The following is a 21,714-nucleotide window of genomic DNA, read 5'->3' as shown; positions in this document are numbered from 1 at the left end:
TATGAAACATAAAGAAATTTACACTCCTAAATTTCCTCCCGCCTCTCTTCCCCTATTTACTTACTTTTATTAGTCATTTCCACATTGTCAAAGACCATATATTTCACATTGTCAAGGATTACGTTTAGCTCTGTAAGCCACATTTTCCATTCTTGTGCTTTTTTAAATAACAGCTTTATCAAGATATAATTCACATATCACAAAACTTACCCTTTTCTGTACAATTCAGTAGTTTTAATACATTTACAGAGTTGTGCAATCATCACTAATTTTAGAACATTTTCATCAGCTCAAAATGAAACCCACACCCATTAGCAGTCAACTCCCCATCTCTCCTTCCCACAGTCCCTGGAAACCACTAGTCACTTTCTAGGTCTGTGGATTTGGCTATTTTGGACATTTCATATAAATGAAACTATACAATATGTAGTCTTTTGTATCTAGCTTCTCTCACTTAGCATAATGTTTTTAAGGTTTATCTATGTTGTCGCATGCATGTGTCTATAACTTCATTCTTTTTTATTGCCAAATAGTCCATTGAATGGATATGCCACATCTTGTTTATATATTCATCAAGTGGTCATTTGGATTATTTCCATTCTTTGGCTATTATAATGTGCTATGAACATTCATATACAATTTTTTGGGTGGACATGTTTTCAATTCTCTTGGATAGATACCTAGGAGAGGAATTCCTGCATCATATGGTAATTCTATGGTCATCCTTGTTTTTAGCCTCAGTTCTCCATTTAATGGATATAGTACCTTTACTAGTTTTTTCCCCATGGCTGTTCTTCCCATTTTGCCTTTTTTTTTTTAATGTTTGTTTTTGTTTTTGTTTTTTTTATTTTTGAGAGAGACAGAGCATGAGCGGGGGAGGGGCAGAGAGGGAGGAAGACACAGATTCTGAAGCAGCCTCCAGACTGAACTTTCAGCAGAGAGCCTGAGGCAGGGCTCAAATCCATGAACAATGAGATCACGACCCGAGCTGAAGTCAGACGCTCGAGCTGAAGTCAGACGCTCAACCGACTGAGCCACCCTGGCACCCCTTGCCTTTATTTATTTATTTTTAATGTTTATTTATTTAATTTATTTTTTTGTTTTTTTGAGAGAGAGACAGAGCAGGGGAGAGGCAGAGAGAAAAGTAGACACAGAATCTGAAGCAGGCTCCAAGGCTCCGAGCTGTCAGCACAGAGTCCGATGCGGGGCTCAAACCCACAAATCGTGAGATCGTGACTGAGCTAAAGTTGGACGCTTAACCGACTGAGCCACCCAGGCATACACCCCCCTTGCCTTTATTTTTTTTAAACAAGTTCTACTTGTTTAGATTTCATCACCCATCTTCACATAGTTTTTCAGGGGGTTATACGTGTTGTACTCCCTGACATCTTGAGTCCTTGAGAACATTGTGCTCAGCGTTTATTCTCAAAAGATGACTTAGCTATGTTGGGATCTCTCTTTCCTTCAGAAGTTTCTAAGTATTGTGCTGTTGTCTTCAAGATTGAACATTACTATGGAGAAGTTTGAAGCTAGCCTAAATGTTTCCCTTGTAGAAGACTTGCTTTCTTGCCTAGACTCCTGAAGGATTACTGCATTATACTTAAATCTATGTATTTTGGTAGATAATAGGTATTGAAATCAGAAAAAAATGCTATACCCACTCTCTCTACACAGCTAATAAAACATAATAAAGACATTATTGACTCCTGAGTCAGACTGACAGCTTGAATCTGTAACTGCAGGCTGTAGTGCTACACCTGTAATTTTTAATAGCATCAAAACATGTCACATACTTAGATACAAAATCTAACAAAAAAGGTGTAAGACAAAATATTAATAAAACTCTAGGCAGGTTTTCTGGGTACAAATTGAGAAACTGATTTCAAACTTTATATGAAAATTTAAAATGCCAAGAACAACCCAGACAATCTTAAGTAACAACAAAATTAGAGTATTTACACTACTAGATATCATGGCCTATTAGCAAGAATAGACAAATAGAACAGAAAAGATCCCAAGAGCAAACTTGTATAGTCACCTGATTATGACAAACATGGCCCTGCAGTGTAGTAACAGAAAAAAATGCTCTCTTCTGGATCGACTAGATACTCACATGGGAGGAAAACAAACTTGGACCCCAAACTCACACTTCTTATACAAAAATAGATTCAAGATGTACTGCTGATCTAAACATGATAGGTACAACAATGTAACTTGTAGAAGGAAACACAGCAAAACATCTTGATGACCTTGGAGCGCCAATGAGTTTTTAAACAGGACACAAAAAGAATTAACCACAAAGGCAAAAAAACTATAATATCAAGAAGCTAAGGCTACAAAGTCAAGCTAAGACTATAAAGTCAAGAAGAATAAAAGGTTGTTTTCAAAAAGCTGATTTAAAGACTAATAGGTATGAAATTGTTTTGTAAATAAGGAGATATATAAATGTTAGCTAATTTAACTTTACTGACCAAAAAGAACGCACATAAAATGATCATGAACTGAAAAATTTTTGGTTAAAAAATGGTGTAAGTCCAAGACCAATCAAATTCTAAGTAGAAGTAATTTAGCCTTTATTTTCTATAATTCATTTACATTAACATTTTAATTTAAAATTTTAAAAATAATATAGCCACATTGTAGAAAATATATAAGGAAAAGAAGAGAAAAAAATCCATTATTTTACCATCTTAAGACATCCATTTTTATCATTTTGGTGTTTAAGGGAACCCTAACCAAACTCAGAGTAATTTGAACAAGAAAGGTTTATGATAAAGAATCATTAACTATGAGAGAAATGGAGTAACAAAAGATAGCCAGTAAGAAGTAAAAGGAGGCACCTCAGTCGGTTAAGTGTCAGACTCTTGGTTTTGGCTTAGGTCATGCTCTCATGGTTGTGGGATCAAACCCCATGTCAGGCTCCACACTGGGCATGGAGCCTGCTTGAGATTCATTCTCTCTCTTTCTCTCACCCTCTGTCCCTCTCCCCCCCCCCCCCCCCCACAAGTAAAGAGAAGTCTACAGACTGTAGGAATAGCAGATATAAGGAACAGTCCACTATCCCTAAGACAGAGATAGAACAATAAAAGAAGAGGTCCCAGCCAGGGCTGAAATCTAGACCTTGTGGGAGAAGGAAGGCATGGCCATAGCTCATAGAACAGCAGAAAAGTTTCCTGTGGTACCACACCTGCAGAGCTTTCTGAAAATCCACCCTTCAGAACTTGTTCTTCATATGCCCTTCTAGGAGGCCAGGGAAGCTGATCACATCGAGTGGGGGAGCTACTGACTAGAGTAAAAACTGACCCAGCTTTAGGATCTGGGCACTAGGGGAAGCTTCATGCACTGTAAGAGACAGATGCTAGTTAAGCCACTTGCACTGCAAGAGCTAGGCACTGGAGAAGCCAAGCCAGCACACCAGAACCAGGAAGGGAAACCCTTCCCTCTTGCAATGTCTTTCCAGTGCCCTCTACTGACAAAGTTTAACATTCTGCCAGCTGTCAAAAGAAACACTGAAAGGGCCCAGTTCCATTTTCACAGAGCATGCAATGAATGACGAATCTGGGGCTGACAGGTAATAAGCTGACAACTAACACAATTATAAAACTATGTTTTCATCCATCAGGCCTGGGCATAACTATGGTTAGTGAGGGTTCCCCAAATACCAAAATGATAAGAATGGTTTTTTTAAGATGGTAAAATGATTTTCTCTCTTTTTTTTTCTATATTTTCTACAATGTGGTTATATTGTTTTTTTAAATTTCAATTAAACTATTACTAATATAAATGAATAACAGAAAATAAAAGCTAAATTACTTCCACTTAGAGTTTAATTGGGTTTGGGGTGCTCCCAGAAAATTCAAAGTTTTTTTTTTTTTTCCAGGAATAAAAACCAGAGATTCATTCACATACTACACAATAAGTATACCGAAACATTAAAGCAAAATTTTTTTTTCATAGAATCCTGCTTGAAAATAGACTTAAGGAATTTTTTTAAATCTGAAACTATGATATTTTTATATCCCCAAACACAATTTCTTTTTATTCTCCCCAAAAGTAAATTTGAAACAACTCTGAATAAAGAAATAGTATGAAGACGTTTGCCTCGGGATGACAGTAGGTGGAGCCAGTGTGCAGGGCAGTCTCAACAGTTCTCCGTAATTTGGCCAAATACATAGAACCCTGGGGCAACTGGGCAAACAATTGAGAGCTCCGTTGTATTTATAAGTGTATAACCACCACCCAGAACTAAAGATAAAAAAACAGAACCATTAAAACCTGGTAAAGCTGAAAAAATTATCTATATTGGTTCACTGCCACCGTGAGGAACCCTCTTGCACAGTTAGCTAATACACTAGATGAGTGAGAATTGTAACTGGTTTGAGCCTGAAAGCAACCTGGCACTTTCCCCAAAGCAAGTTCATTTTGTCAAGTATTTTACTGCTTATGCAAATGTTCAAATAACGTCAAAGTTTCCCAGAACTTCAGAGACTCTAGAGCTGAAAGAAGACAGGCAGATCACCTAATTTAATTTCCTCAGTTTATATCAGGCAACATTTTATTCATACCTACTACCACTCTCTAGCTGTGTTAACTTAGGAAACTTATTTATGCTTAAGACTTAGTTTCCTGACCTGTAAAATGAGGGGGAAACCCCAAAATATTTAAATTATTTAAATAAGTATGATGAAAACAATAAATATGACCCCCCAAAATCATTTCTCATATGACAAAGATCCACTGAACATTATGCAGAACTTCCACAATCTTGCTATGTTAAGGATTAAGTGCTGCCTGGGAATTGTCTTGGTACTTAGATCTGAGCTCAGAACAGCAGTCACAAGGAAGAAAGTCTGTCTTCCAACCCAGACCAATAACAAAGAAAGTTGCAGTATATGCTGGTTCACTCAGAGTTAAAAAAAAAAAAAAAAATCATATAAATATTATAGTATTAGGTACTCCTCAGTATAGTATCTTTTAAGACAGATATCAGCATAAAAACAGGAAATCAATTTAGGTATGTCTTACTTTTTAAAAAATAATAAGCACAAATTCAGTTCAACTTGACAAACATTTATTAAGTATTTCCTATGGGCAAGGCAACTGAGATGGGAAATGGGAAGAAAGGTTAGCAGGTGAATAACCTTGGTTCCTGTCCTGAGAATGCATGTAGACAATTCAGTAGGAAAGAGAGACAGGGAAACAACTAGGAAGGGATAATGGCAGGACCAACAAGCACCCAACAACATACCCAGGGGAAGGGAGGGAACCCAAGAGGAGCTTCAGTATGCAGCTAGCATTTGAGCTAATTCCTGAAAGTATTTATATCACTACTAATACAAGAGTCATTCTGTTTTCTTTAGAGTGAATATAGTAGCTTCCAAAAATTATTTATGAAAACTCATTTTACATATTATGTTTTAAAACATACTTTCTTGGGGTACCTGGGTGGCTGAGTCAGTTAGGCTTCTGACTTCAGCTCAGGTCATGATCTCACTGTTTGTGGGTTCAAGCCCTGCATCCCGCTCTGTGCTGACAGCTCAGAGCCTAGAGCCTGCTTCAGATTATGTGTCTCCCTCTCTCTCTGCCCCTCTCCCTCTCACACTCTCTCTCTCAAAAATAAATAAAACATTAAAAAAAATTAAAACATACTTTCTATTTTCACTTTTCTGCATGTAAGTTATACAAAAATGTATGTTTTTAATTTTATTTTTTTGAAAAAGAGTACATACACATGTGCGAGCAGGGGAGGAGCAGAAGGGGATGGAGGAGAGAAAGACAGAGAGAGAATCCTAAGCAGGCTCCATACTCAGCACAGAAGCCAATGCAGGGCTTGATCCCAAGACCCTGAAATCATGACCTGAGCCAAAATCAAGAGATGGATACTCTACCCACTGAGCCACCCAGCTGCCCCTATACCCAAAATATTTTTAAACCATTTATTATAACAATGAAGGTGTTCATATGAGTTAAAGAGGAAGTACATTTTAGGTTTGGGAAGAAAGGCCAAGTACATAGTAGTAAAGAGATAACATTGGGAGCTCCACATCATTTATGGCTCAGATAAGCCATAGTCTAATAATATGGAGGTTACAGGGAAGGGGAAAGACTCCTAGCAAAAATATTATCTATATATAATGCCTCTTTGAAGAAGGCTCAAAGATGAGAGCTGAGAATAAACAATTAACAGATAAGAATGATGGAGAAGACATGAAGAAGAACAAGGGAAGTAAGACCGTCTTGAACTCCCTGCAGAAGTATTTGGTTAAATGAAGATTTCAAATTGATACAAAAAGGTCAAAAAAGGGGAAGTTTCCTAACCATGTTCAGGATGAAGAAGCATTTTGAAATTACAAAATCAGAAAATAATTATTTTGATAATTCCTACTTCCTCTCCATTTTTACTGAAACCTTCTTTTCAGGGCTCAATTCAATAAAGTAAGTTTTGCTTAATCACCCTACTGAAAATGATCACTCCCAGCACTTACTGTTCTAACCCTTCATCTGGCACTTAGCACAGATAGCTCTCTCTTCACTAAATCAAAATGTAAGTATTTATGTCTATTTCCTTAAGTTAAATTTCTTGAGAGCAGCAGGCTTACATTCATTCACTCATTCGAAAACAAGTATTTACTAAGCATCTATTATGAAAAGCACTATGAGGGAATACAAAAGAAAACAACAGATTCTGCTCTCATGCAGATTAAACTAGTGCCAAATTTACAAAAAAGTAAAGGTATTAAAAGGCTAACAGACGTTAAAAAACGGGGGGGGGGGGGGTGGACCTGGGTGTCTCAGTCAGTTAAACTTCCGACTTTGGCTCAGGTCATGATCTCACAGTTCATGAGTTCCAGCCCTGCATCGGGCTCTGTGCTGACAGTTCGGAGCCTGGAGCCTGCTTTGGATTCTGTGTCTCCTTCGCTCTCTGTCCTTCCCCCACTTGCACTCTGTTTCCCTCTCAAAAATAAACATTAAAAAAAAACAACTAATAGACATAATTTTAGATGTAGTTCAATGATGATGTAATGGGAGTAATTCTTGACTCACAAATTAATCTCATGTATCAGATTTATCCTTTACTCAAAATTAATCTCACTACAATTTTTCACTCACTCTTCACTTACTTAGAGCTGAAATGCATCAGTTAAAAACCATGAACACACAAGTCCTGTAAAACACATTTAAAATTTTATACTAAATTAACTTTAACAAAAATACAGACTTTATTATTATTAAAATCTCACCAAGGACATCATCCCACATTTTTATGATTTATTTTCAATGTTTTTTACAGTGGCATAAAAAACTTAAATTGCCTAAAACATGCCACAAAAAAAAAAGTTTCTTAAATAGCTCATTCTCTCATATAGTAGACACAAAGAAAACAATTTTTTTTTCTCACTGCCCTACTGCCTCCAGTTACTCTGATCAAGCCTCCCAGGGATCCCTCTCCAAAGATGAGTGATCTGGATTCCATAACTTTCTTTTTCTTTAATGATATATCACTGCTTTCTTTAATCCAGAAATAGAGATCTATCATTTTTTTAATGATCAAATAGTATTACATTGTTTGGATATAATTTACATAATCAATCCCTAATTGGTAGACAGTTATTTCTAGGTTTTTACATTGAAAAAAAGTACTGTAAACATCTGTAAAAAAAAAAAAAAACTGTAAAAAAAAAACCGTAGTTTTCTAGGGCTACCATAATACATGACCACAAACTGGATGACCTAAAACAACAAAGATTTATTCTTTCACCGTTCAGGATGACAGAAGTCAGAATATCAAGGTATCAGTAGGACTGGAGGCTCTGGGGGAAAAACTGTCCATGCCTCTCTCCCCTTGTGGTTGTTACTAGCAATCCTTGGTGTTCCTTGGCTTGTAAACACATCACTCCAATCTCAGCCTCCATCTTCACACTGCCTTCTCTGTGTGTCTCCATGTGATTGACTGATTGATTGACTGATTGACTCATTTTGAGAGAACAACAGAATGCAAGCAGTTAAGGAGCAGAGAGAAGGAGAGACAGAATCCCAAGCAGGCGGGGTGTTATCAGCACAGAGCTCAACGCGGGGCTTGAACTCATGAACCATGAGATCACAACCTGAGTCAAGATCAAGAGTCAGATGCTTAAGCAACTGAGTAATGCAGGCACCCCTGTTTTCTTCTTCTTATAAAGATATCAGTCATTGGACTTAGGACCCACCCTAAATCCAGCATGACTTCATCTCAAGATCTTTAAATTGTATCTACAAAGACCCTATTTCCAAAAGGAAATAGGTCACATTCTGTGGTTCCAGGTAGACATGAATTTTGGGGAGACACTATTCAAGCCAATACAACATCCTTGAACATACTTATTTATTCATTTTACTAAGTTCACAGGATGAATTTCCAGGAGTAGAAATCTCCTCTTAGAGAAATTGCCCAGCTTCCTTTTAGAGTTGGCTCCTTAGCTCCTGCTGGAGGAGGTGGCAAGTTATAAGATCTTCCCCGTTCCCTTACCCCCTCAACAAATCTCACACTAATTCCAGACATTGTCTGGAAAATCAGGATGCAAATAAAAATGACACACTTTTAAGCACGCATACCGGAAGGTGGTGTAAAGCTAAAGCCAAGCCATCCGTATTTAGGCCAAGTATATAATGAAGCAGAGAAAGCTGTTTTATAGAGAAAGAAGAAAAAGGCAGATGGGCAGATAGTAGCAGATATTAAACACCATATGGTAGCAGAGACTGTAGAGAGTAATCTTAGGAACTATAAAATGACCTTCCAGCTCTAAAAATAGCCATTTTTTTTTTTTTTATGAATAGAAAAACAGTGTATGCCCAGCGGTGCCCGGGTGGCTCAGTCACTTAAACACCTGACTCTTGATTTCAGCTCAGGTCATGATTTCACAGTCGTGGAATCGAGACCCACGTCAGGCATGGAATCTGCTTGGGATTCTCTCTGCCCCTACCCTACTCTCTCTCTCTCTCAAAATAAAATTAAATAAATAAATAAATAAATAATAGCCTTATAAATCTGAACAGTTAAAATTCAAGGTGAAAACAAAAGCATATAAGAAAGTCACCTACATGTGCCTTATACAATGTCTACATGAGTTTAACAGTTGTCTTTGCTCCCAAAAATATAAAAGAGGCAAACAAAGAAACAGAGATATTAAATGCACCAAGAGCATGTCCACTAAAAACAAATTCGCGGGGCGCCTGGGTGGCTTGGTCGGTTGAGTGTCTGACTTCGGCTCAGGTCATGATCTCACAGTCCATGAGTTCGAGCCCCGCGTCGGGCTCTGTGCTGACAGCTCAGAGCCTGGAGCCTGTTTCAGATTCTGTGTCTCCCTCTCTCTCTGCCCCTCCCCTGTTCATGCTCTGTCTCTCTCTGTCTCAAAAATAAATAAACGTTAAAAAACAAAACAAAAATTCTCTATTAACAATACAGGAAACAACAAGTGTTGGTGAGGATGCAGAGAAAAGGGAACCCTCTTACACTGCTGCTGGGAATGCAAACAGGTGCAACCACTGTGGAAAACAGCATGGAGGCTGCTCAAAAACAGAATTACCCTAAGACCTAGCAATTGTACTACTAGGTATTTACCCAAAGGATACAAAAATACTAATTTGAAAGGACACATGCATCCCAATGTTCATATACCAGCATTATCAACAATAGCCAAATTATGCAAAGAGCCCAAATGTCAATCAATTGATGAATATAGAAAGAAGATGTAGTATATATATACAATGGAACATTACTCAGCCATACAAAGAATGAAATCGTGCCATTTGCAATGATGTGGAGTGGAAATACAGAGTCTAATGCTAAGTCAAAGAAGTCAGTTGGAGAAAGACAAACACCATAGGATTTCACTCACATGTGGAATTTAAGAAGCAAAACAAATGAACATGGGAAAACCAAGAAACAGTCTCTTAATTATAGAGAACAAACTGATGATTACCAGAGAGGAGGTGGTTGGGGGGGGGGGGGGAAGATGGGTGGAACAGGTGATGGGGATTAAGGAGGGCATTTGTGATGAGCACCAGGTGTCGTATCGAAGTGCTGAATCACTAAATTCTATACCTGAAACTAGTGTCACACTATATGTTAACTAACTAGAATTTAAAGAAAAATTTGGAAGAAAAAAAATTAGCTAAATAACACAGGTTTCACAATAAACTCTTTGATATGGTGTCCAATGAGTTGTAATTTACAGAACACTTTCAAGTGCAGAAATAATAACCATGTAACAATACAAAAGTTGCCAGACAGAGTATATTGGTATTTCTCCTAAGAACTGATATTTGGCCCAATCTGTCATAAAGAATGTTTACTTCCTGAATTTGTACCTTAGAATATATCACCATTGTGGGAGAGGAGGTATCTTTAAAGTGGTCGGAGAAGCTTTAAATAACTGGGATATTAAACTGGCTGTCTAACATCCCAGTTATTGACTGATTACACTGATCCACTCCTCCTGTAGGAACAGTTGACAAAAACGAAAGAAAAAGAAATTCAGATCAAGAGTTGGATGCTCTTCCAATTGAGCCAACCAGGCACTCCCACACCTTTTATTTTAATAAAATAAATGAACTATTACCGATACAATCAAAGTCACCTATCTCTCCAGTCCAATTCCCCTTCACACATTTCCAGAGATAATGGCTAGTGTTAATTTGGATGCATAATTGTAATTCACTTAAAAATTATTTTACATATATGTATATCCATAAACATAGTTTTGTTTTATTTTTATCTAAATGGGATAACTGTGTATATATTATTCTGTAAAAAGTTCCTATAAATAAAAATTACAATTGAGAGTTCCATTAGATAATTACACTAGTTCATTTCTTTCAACTGGTATATAGTATGCTTTCATTGGAATATACCAAATTTTATTTATCTATTCCCATACCACTGGACATTCTAGGTTTTTGGTTTTTTATTAAACGATATTTCAGTGAACATCTTTCTTTACAGACATTTATATAAGCATCTTGCTCATTGCTTTATATGCATATAGAACAGTCTTCCTAGTCGGGGAAGAAGAAAAGGAAAAGAGGAAAGAGACGGAAAAGAGTCCTGAGTGATCATGGGAGGCAGCAGAGCAATGAGCAACGGATGGGAATGTTTACTAGAATAGAGTTCCCTTATATTCATTCTCACTATCACTGCCGTATTTCAGGGCCACTTCACTTTTATGAGGTTTAAAAAAAAAAAAAGAGTAAAGTAAGAAAAAATAAAAGAACAATGCATATTCAATGTATTCTTCTACATGAGGGGAGTCAACAAATATTTTTTTTACTTTTGATAGAGAAATAAACATAGGTTCAATATATTTTAATTTAAAGTAGGCTCAGAGAATAAAAATAAATTTTATCTTCTAAATAACTTTTCAAAGACATGGAAGTATTCATCATATTCACTGAGAAAAATAAAGCCACAAAATATTACATAAGGAACAGTCATATATTTTTACTTAAAAAAATATGTGTGTGTGCATATAGAAAGAGGGAAAAAGAAAGTGTGGAGGACATACAGCAAACAAATTAATTGGTTATAAGAAACTTTCCACGAGGCCACAGGTGTGGGTTGAGGGTGAGGTCGAGATGCAGGAGTTGGTACCACGGAATCTAAGCCACCGCCTATGCAGTTCGATTGTGCCTCATGGGCCTGCATGGGCCAGGTCTGACGTTTACATTTCATTTTGTAATACAGTTCTATGGCAGAGTGATTACTGTTGCTTTTCATTTTCTTTTTCTGCTTCTGTGTATTTTCTATATTTCTCTTCACAACATTTTAAAGAGTTGAACCATTTATTTAAGTACTTCACCAAGTCTAAACTACGCACTTCATGAAAATTTTACCACTCTTTCTCCCAGGCTTAACATTGTGCTTGGCATATGGAAAGCAATCAGTCAATGTTTGCTGGCTGATTCAAAATGTTCTACAATAAGAAATTAATTACTTTCTAATAAAAACATGAAAAGCTGTTTCCGCAAAGAAAATCCATATGAACATAACATCAATTAAAAAAAAAATACATGGGGTGTCTGGGTGACTCAGTTGGTTAAGCAGCACGGAGCCTGCTTGGGATTCTCTCTCTCCCTCTCTCTCTCTCTCTCTCTGCGAGCCCCCCACTCACGTTCACTCTCTCTCAAAATAATAAATACATATATACAACATACCAGAATGGACTTTCACAGAAAATGGTATCAATTCATTAACCCTTAGCTTCGCATAATTGATGAAAACTTCCCAGAAGAGATAGTATCTGAGAGTGCCTTAAAGGGTGAATAGGAATTAGGCAACTGTAGAGAACAATTTTCAAGGCAGAGATAACACACAAATGTGCAGAAGCAAGAAAGAACATGGTGTACCTAGGAAACCATGACAAGTAACTTTTATTATGTCTAGGGGGCAAGTTGTGTCAAGAGACACAGCTACTTTGATAAACTGGAACTAAGATAAGCATGGATAACGTGTCTATGATGTCCTCACCAAATTACGCAAAGTTTGAACTCTATTCCAGACAGCAAATGTTGAGCAAGTGATGAAGAGGAATGACAGAAACGAGTAACTTTAAGTAAGTAATCTTAACTGAAGTAACTTAAAGATAAGCTTGATAGAATAGATGTACTAGGGAGGGGACAAATAAGATATTACTGCAATAATCCAAATAAATGATGATGAGGGATTGAACTAAGATGGCTGCAAAATGGGAAAGAGGGAAGAGAAGGCATGAATGACTAATTCAAGAGTTTTCTATGATGAATGAATATATTCCTAATTGTTATTCCCAATTGGTTATGCAAAAGGCAACCAAAAGCATATAAATGTGTATTTATTACTTTGCTGAAAAATAAAATGTCAAAAGTGTTAAGAAAGTTACCCACTTCCTTTCCATAGAAGAAAGAAGAAAATAACTTTAAATATGCAGGGCCACTACCATGAATATTTCCAAAACAGATTTTTCATTACAATAAGGTGCTCAGGATGGTGGTTGGCAGATAGTAAGTGCCAATAAATGAGCTGCTATATTAATATTGTTGTTTTTAATATTACCAGAAGATCAAAAAATGAACTAATTTTTCCCTAGGAATCTGTATATTCTTTAACAAATAGTGCTTCCTCTTTAAAATCTTTTTTTTTTTTTTAATTTTGAAGTACAGTCAATATATGATGTTAAGTTAGTTTCAGGTGTATAACACAGTGATTCAAAAGTTTTATACATTATGGAATGCTTACCATGATAAATATATTACAATATTATTGACTATATTCCCTATGCTGTATGCCTCCTTGAAATCTTGTCCTGAGTTCTCAGAATTTAAATCTTCCCTGCTGCCTAGAACATAAAGAATTCATAAGATTTAATTGTTGAAAAATAAATAAAAGAGGAAGTACATAAAACTATTTAGCAGTGGTAGGGAGGTCACCCATAAGGATTTTATTTTATTTTTAATGTTTATTCATTATTTTTGAGAGAGACAGAGTATGAGTGAGGGAGGGACAGCAAGACAGGGAGACATAGAATCTAAAGAAGGCTCCAGGATCCGAGCTGTCAGTACAGAGCTCAAGATGGGACTCAAACTCACAAGCTGTGGAGATCACAACCTGAGCGGAATCAGCCACTTAACTGACTGAGCCACCCAGACACCCTACCCATGAGGATTTTAAATATGTCTGTGCACAGGGTAGGGCCCATTTTCTGCAACAAATAATTATATCTTCTTACTTCCTGCCAAAATATATTCTATTAAAACCCCTCTGCAAAGAAGCAGCCTCCAAAAAGTGAAATGATAAAGACTATGTACGAGTGGACAAATCTTTTTTAGTAGGCTAGAGCGACATTTCTCAAACTGTGGTTTGTGGAGGTTAATTATTTTCATAATTCTAAGAATTCATTACCTTATTAACTGCATGGACATTTGTACTTGTTAGAAATAAGCCCATTGACCCAATCAAAGGAGTGATGCAGAGACTTGGAGCACAGTGAAGTTTTAACCAACATTCTTGCAAAAGTGCATGTCTGATGGACAGGTACACTCAGGGCAGTTACAGCAGACAATTTATCTCCTAGCATGCAAGCCCCTCCCCTGATTCCTCACTGGACGAGTACTACAGAGATTACAGCCTTACCAGGACCTCACCTATACCCATATAAGGCAGAAAGTACATTTCTGTACTTTCCAGTACATTTGACTGGAACAAATGTACATTCCCTGAGGTGATGCAGACTTTCAGCCCCTCCTCCTTTTGTTCTTTGGAGCATGCTCATTACAAAGCCTGGGAAAATAAGCCCGTGAAACAGAGAGAGGAAGAAGAACCAGGAAGTGAAGTATCTAAAGGTTTTGGACTCCATTGGGTGGGGAGGGGGGGATGGTATATATTTCCAATAGGTTGTAAACCTATTGTTAATTAGACAGCACAGCTTTTATTTGCTATTTCTGAAAATGAATCATCTCCTTTACTTCCCACAATCATTCTCCTTTTTTAAGTTGATTCTATTTTCATTTATATTTCCTTTATTTTTGAGGTCTCACTTAAACATGTCAGCAAGTAGTGGCTCCCCTCCTCAGAGTCAGGTTTATCTCCCAATAGTAATAGTTTATTTGGGGCATAAGGCACAGACATTTGTTTTATAAGGCTCTGGTCAGCCCCCATTTCTCTTCCCCGTTGTTCCCTCTCAGGTCCTACCCTTATTGGCTTGATAGCTCTCAGTGCTGAACTGTCCATTCCTGATTGGCTTGATTCCATTGTATGAGGGGTGGTCGAGGGCCATATATTCCTTGTGGGTCATACATTCTAAGGTCTACTACTTACTTTTAGTTCGGTCTTTTGTCAAATTCCTGAGGGAAACCTGAAGGGCAGTAGGTGGTGTCTGTTACATTCTTAAGAGGAAACTTATGCCCAAGGTTCCTCTTGGCAAGGGGGTTTGCTGTGGTCAGACACTCCCAGAATTGTTCCAAAATATGTGGGGTTTTTTTTTCCCACGCAGGGACCTCAGGTCCTAACCTTTCCGTCTCTGCCTATTGAATCCTATTTTCCTATCATATTCCCTGAACACATGACTCCTAACTGCCATTAGGAATTGGGATGACAACCCATCTTAATTGCTTCCTGCTGAAAGGGGATAATGACAGGAGAACGGTAGTCAGGACAGGTTCAGAGGTCAATCCAGAGGTCCAAAATAATGGGAGGGCATTTGGAACATCTGGGCTAGCAAAATTTTCTTGGATGTCTTGTTTTTCTGGCATATGCAATGCCTTCTACAATGACACACAAAAAGAACTAATTAGACCAATAAGTATTAATATTCCAAATGCAGGGGCACCTGGGTGGCTCAGTCAGTTGAGCGTCCGACTTCAGCTCAGGTCATGATCTCACAGTTCTTGAGTTCAAGCCCCGCATCCAGTTCTGTGCTGACAGCTCAGAGCCTGGAGCCTGCTTCAGATTCTGTGTCTCCCCCTCTCTCTGACCCTCCCCTGTTGTCTCTCTCTCTCAAAAATAAATAAAACATTTAAAAAAATTTTTTTTAAATACCCCGAATGCAATGCCTCCTAGGGAGGAAGTCATACCATAGGAAGAAAAAACACCTTGTAGCCATCCAAAAAGTCTCTGACATGTCTGGTCACTTTTTTTTTTTTTTTTAATTTAGCTATAGTTTTTCCTCCCTCTTCCATATTTATTTGGATATTGTGATATTGTTGGTTAGAATAATGAAGCACATGTATGGAAAGAACCTAAATGTCCATCAACTGATGAATGGATAAAGAAATTGTGGTTTATATACACAATGGAATACTACGTGGCAATGAGAAAGAATGAAATATGGCCTTTTGTAGCAACGTGGATGGAACTGGAGAGTGTGATGCTAAGTGAAATAAGCCATACAGAGAAAGACAGATACCATATGGTTTCACACTTATGTGGATCCTGAGAAACTTAACAGAAACCCATGGGGGAGGGGAAGGAAAAAAAAAAAAAAGAGGTTAGAGTGGAAGCGAGCCAAAGCATAAGAGACTCTTAAAAACTGAGAACAAACTGAGGGTTGATGGGGGGTGGGAGGGAGGGGAGGGTGGGGGATGGGTATTGAGGAGGGCACCTTTTGGGATGAGTACTGGGTGTTGTATGGAAACCAATCTGACAATAAACTTCATATACTGAAGAAAAAAAAAAAAAAAGAATAATGAAGCACATGAACTAGTTTTTGGTTCTGAATCCTCAAATCTTCCTTTGGCCATCCAGTTTCCATAGGAACAACTCCATGAGGCATATTTAATTTTATCTCAAGGGAAGATTATTCTTCAATACCCAGATTACTATAAATTTAGGTAATTGTTATCTGTCCTGAAGCTAGTAGCACTATAGTCCCTAATTTAGTCATAATCTCTCTTTCTAGCAATGGAGTCGGTCTCTCTGGAATTAACAAAAAAAGAAAAAGAAAAAATCAAGTTTCCCCATATGCACCCTAGTGGCTGAGAGAAAAATTCAGTCATAAGTTTTCTGGAGATGCCTCTAATAGTTATGCTGCATTTGGATAGTTGGCTAGGAGTGGAAAGGAGAACAGAAAAGGTGGCTCTCATGTCAAGAAGGAAATTAATCAGTTTTCCTTCTATATCCAGAGTTACCTGAGGCTCTGGGTTTCCAATATAGGTAGTTGGTTTAGGGGAGCCACTGTAAGAGCCCAAGGCCCGTCAGTCCCTTTCAGGGACACTGGTCATCTGAGCCCTCGAAGATAGAGATACCCAAGGGCATTCAGATTTCCAGTGATTGTCTCCACACAAAGGACATGGCTTATGGGGTTTCGACTTCAGTTGTCCCCTCTGGAGACATTCTCATTTCCAGTGCCCTGAATGGCCACATAAATGGCACTTTGGTACCAGGACGTCAGGAAATCTGATCTGACATAGTACATAAGGCTGCAGCTAAGGCCTAAGATTTTTTTTCTTAAGCCTCCTTTCCTGTTCCTTATTCTCCTCTTGATCTTGGTTGTAATATACATGTTTGGCAGCTTGTAAGAGTTCCTCCAGGGTCCTTTCCAGGCCAACAGCCAAATTTCTGCGGCTTCCTTCGAATACCTGGGGCTGACTGACAAATTTGTCCTTTAGAATTGTCTCAGCTTTGGGGTGTGTAAGGGGACATAGCTGTACATTTAACCTTAACCTTTCCAGGAAGGCCAACAGGCTCTTGTCCTGTGTCTGTAAAATAGTGGATAATTTAGCATAATTTAAGAGTTTAATCTTAGACCTCCTTAATTTCTCCAAAACACCAGCTTGAAAGTAGCACCGATACCATTCCCCAATGGGATTATCATGGTCCCAAATAGGATCTTGGGACAGAACTGCCTGAACCCCCAGTAGGGAACTGGGAGTTCCCAATAGGACCTCCAGTCCCATGATAATTAAGGAGTTATTCATCCCCATATCTCTCAGCCGCTGACAGAACACCATGCTTCTCTGTCTCATTAAGAGTCTGATTCAACAAAAGCATTATATCTTTCCAGGTCAACTCAAAAACATACCTAATATTCTGAGAAGCCTCTATGTACTTATCTGGGTCATCAGAAAATTTACCTAGATATTCTTTTACCTGTCTTAAATCTTGCAATGAAAAAGATACTTGTAATCTTATTATGGTGGTGCCTCCCTGTGTTTCTCCTTCCAGCACTCTAGCTTCTTGCAGGGGAAACATGCGTGTTACATTATGGGGCAGGCCTGGATAAGGTGGGCAGCAGGGAACAGAAGTGCACGTTTTTTTAAGTCTGGATATGTAGATCAAGGACCCAAGGGGGAGGGGGTGGACATGGAAGACTTCTCTTCCTCCTTCTCTAGGTCTGCTTTGGATACAGGCAAGAGGCCCTGAATTGTTTCCCTTCCTGATTGCTAGACTTTGGAAAGGGTTGTCAGTAAGCTAGGATCAACCTTACAGCGCTTACATATATCTTGATTTTTTTCTTTTTTTTAAGTTTATTCAAATTTATCAATTTATTATTTCTGAGGCAGGGGGAGGGTACAAGTGGGAGAGGGGCAGAGAAAGACACAGAATCTGAAGCAGGTTCCAGGCTCAGCTGTCAGCACACAGCCTGAAGCAGGGCTCAAACTCACGAACTGTGAGATCATGACCTGAGCAAAGTTGGATGCTTAACTGACTGAGCCACTCAGGCACCCCTATGTCAATTTTTTCTTAAGGCCCAAAAACACTGAACATTGTCCCATGAATGGGACTTCTTCCCATTTCCCCTCACATTTGCAAAACAAGTCCAATTGTAGGATAGTATTATAATTGATATTTCCTTCTGGTGGCCAGGTTTCCTCCTCCAATTTGTATGAGGGCCAAGCCTCAGTGCAAAAGAAAATGAGTCGCTTTTTCTTTAGGGTTTGTGGATCAAAACAATCTCAATTCTTCAGAATACATCCCAAAGGAGTATTGGCCTTGGTTGAGGAATTGTCCGTTTATAGGAAAAAGAGGAAAAGGCATCCTTTATAGTTGGCCTGGAGAAACCTTATCTCCTCCTGGTCCCTTGTTTTGGCTGGCTATGCAACTGGAAGCCAAACTCCTTGTCAGTTTCTCCAGGTGCTGGGAGTAGTCATTCTTACTCAGGGTTGACCCTACCTCTGAGAGCTGACGGGTCTTCCCTGTTTCTCCTACCCCTTCGCTTCCCATCTGCGGGACTTTGGGGGTGTTGACTGTGACCAAGCAAGATTCCTTTGGTTGTCAAGGGAAGCATTAATTTTATTTTGGCCCAGCGGTAATTTACATATCAATTATAATAAAACTGTTCCTCTTACAAATGTATTTTAAAGGGCTGGCAAAAACCATTTTTCTAAGGATAAACTCAGCCGCTGAGGGGAGCTAAAAGGACCAAAGTTCGGGTCTATTCCCCAGTTTTTTTTTTTTTAGCAATGCCCACATAAATATGTTCCAGACATGTGGGTGACCATTGTAAAGTATCTAGATCAGTACAAGTTAGCATACACTGGGCTAAGTGTAGCAAAATGGTTGCTATGTATCCGAGTAAAAGCCCTTCATATATCATAGTCATCCATCGCTCATACGGCACAGGCATCCATTCCTCCGCCTTGTAGAAACAGTACAGTAGCGAGGACATCGCCATTGTATCCCGAGCCTTTGGATCAAAGGAGGGGCAATTTCAACCAAGGCTTGAGCAAAACAACTCAAAAGGGCGCACCGTTCTGCCCTTTTGGTTAAAATCATAGTTCTTTGCATCTTTTTAGGCAAAAAAAAAATACAAAAAAAAATTACTTTGTTTACCTTTTGTTTTTTATATCAAAATCAGACCAACAATCCAAGAAAACTTTGTCTTTTTAACAGAAAATCAAGGAGAATTTTAATCTTATACCACTGCTTTTAAAATCCATTCTTTTTTTTTTTTTTTAACGTTTATTTATTTTTGAGACAGAGAGACAGAGCATGAACGGGGGAGAGGCAGAGAGAGAGGGAGACACAGAATCGGAAGCAGGCTCCAGGCTCCGAGCCATCAGCCCAGAGCCCAACGCGGGGCTCGAACTCACGGACCACGAGATTGTGACCTGAGCCGAAGTCGGATGCTCAACCCACTGAGCCACCCAGGTGCCCCAAAATCCATTCGTTTTAACCTTAGTCCATCTGGCCACACATAAAATTCCTTTCCATAGATTTCCCTTCACAAACTTTCTACAACTTGCCTTTACATTTAGATTTTGCCCTAAGCCATCCCTCTCTAACCAACCAGTCTCACTTAGGACAAAATTATTTTCTTTTACCTTTAACAAAAATGTATTTCCAGTTTTCTAATGTATTTTTTTACATATCTACTTTTACACACACAGTTGTTTTCCTTATTTCCATCAGCCTTAACTGCATTTAGCAGCATTTTAACTCTTAAAAACCTTATTCTCCAGTGAAAACTAAGTAGGTACAAATTGTGAACTGTTACATCATTATTCTTTAGATGGCAAATTTATGAATCTATTAAGCACAAAGTATGTTTACAAACAGACTCAAATAGCCTTAGTTTCTCTGCAATAAGAAGTTAAAAGCATAAATCAATATTTAGTAATCAATGCTTTAGCATTTTATCTCATTAGGTATCCAATGAATTTAATCTCATTTATTGTGCAAGCAAAACTTTAAAGTAAGCTATCTTAACAATTATCCACCCACGAAAACTTTTGAGATAGAACGAGCCATCATTTTAAGGGTCTTTTTGCTAACAAATTGCAACAGAGATAACATGAACTTATTTGACCTTTAGTAAACCTAGGTAATAAAACAAAAACATTAAGGCATTAAGGCAGCCATGAGTTTCTCCAGGAAGGTCACAGCTCTGCATGTTTCAGGTGTCTATCCATGGGCTGCAAGCTGTAAGGAAATTTATTTCAGCTACATTTCTCTTGCCTTTGTTTTCCTCACCATTTCCCCCCACCCCAGTTCCTCTATTTCTCCCTTTCCTTTCAATCATCTTCTCCACAGTAGTTACCATAATCTTTTCCTTCTGTTTTTGTGTCTCCTCATCCCTCTTTACAAATATCTTTTGTGCTTCCCTGAGCAATTCTTCTATCTGCTTCTCATTCCATCCATCCATCTTCTGTAACTTTCTGGCAATATCAGGCCAACTTCTAGTGACAAAACCCCACTAGGTCCTATGGATGTAGGCCTGAATATTTCCTCATCTGATCCCTAAGCCTCTGTAAGAAAACAGTTGGGGTTTTCTCCTTCTCTTGCTGTATCTCAAAAGCCTTGGTAACATTCTGTTATCTTGGAGCTGATTCCCTGATCCCTTTGATTATTAGCTCTCTTAAGTCCTGCATCCTAACCCTGCTCCCAGGATCATTATTGTCCCAATCAGGGTCTATGTTGGGAAACTTTTGTTCAGCCAGCTGAACACCCTGGCTGGGTGGGTGCTCTCTCTCCCAAATAGACACTGCAGCCCTTCTGATCATTTCTCTTTCCTCTCTAGTAAATAAGATATTCATGATAGGCATCAGCTCAGCCCAAGAATATTAGGTCCTAAAAACTGATCAACCTGATCTGCCAAGCCCAGTGGATCTTCCAACAGTGGTTTATTTCCTTCTTGAAATTCCCCACCTTGTATGGTAAGGGGGGCATTGACAAAGCCAATTTCTCCCTGTCCCAAAGGGACCTCCCTTAATGGGAATTGCTGAGAACCCTTTCCTGAGCCCCCAGAAGGAAGAGGGAAGCTCTCCATGTCCTTTTTACATTGTTCCAGTTCCCTCCTGAGATTCAGATACAAACCAGTAGACAAGGAGCATCTTCCCAGTACTCTAACATTCACCCCAGCCTACTATCTGGGACAATCTGAAGAGAACCCGCCTCTTTCTGGGTGTTTCTTCCCTTACCCCTAGAATTTTTGCTCCCCATCCTCAACCAGGCTAGTTCCTGCTCCTGAGTTTCCCTGGGGCACTCAACCACCCTTAATGGAGGTTTCTTGCACTCTCCAGAACCCACTTCATCTGTCTCCATCTGTTTTCCTCTTGGGAGAAGAGAACCATGGATTGAGACTCAGCATTCGCTTCATATCTAGGATACATCTCAGTCACACACACTCAGCCTCTGAGGATTTCCCAACCGCCAAGGCAGTACTTATAGTCCAATTTTCCTACCTTGGTCAGTGCACAGTTATAGGGTCACCAGAGTGCCTATCTTTTCACTTCTTTTGTCCCCAAAGGTAAAAAGCGTTGAGCTCC

General features: G+C 38.6%; 1 protein-coding gene across 2 annotated transcripts in view; it reads right to left on the bottom strand.

Annotated features, from left to right (window-relative positions):
• The window catches only part of ACER3 (alkaline ceramidase 3), a 165,810-nt gene that overhangs the window by 116,522 nt on the left and 27,574 nt on the right, over nucleotides 1–21,714 (bottom strand). Inside the window, exon 1 of one of the 2 annotated variants that reach the window (XM_049652614.1) lies at nucleotides 10,348–10,467. The exons of the other annotated variant lie outside the window; for it this stretch is intronic. The gene's annotated coding sequence lies outside the window, so the exon portion shown is untranslated. Of the gene's footprint in view, nucleotides 1–10,347; nucleotides 10,468–21,714 lie in introns of those variants that run through there. 2 annotated transcript variants of the gene reach the window in all.

This window comes from Panthera uncia, chromosome D1, assembly GCF_023721935.1.
Source record: "Panthera uncia isolate 11264 chromosome D1, Puncia_PCG_1.0, whole genome shotgun sequence".
Taxonomy (NCBI): domain Eukaryota; kingdom Metazoa; phylum Chordata; class Mammalia; order Carnivora; family Felidae; genus Panthera; species Panthera uncia.
The sequence above is the reverse complement of the archived record's forward strand: the minus strand, read 5'-3'. Positions and strand labels throughout refer to the sequence as shown.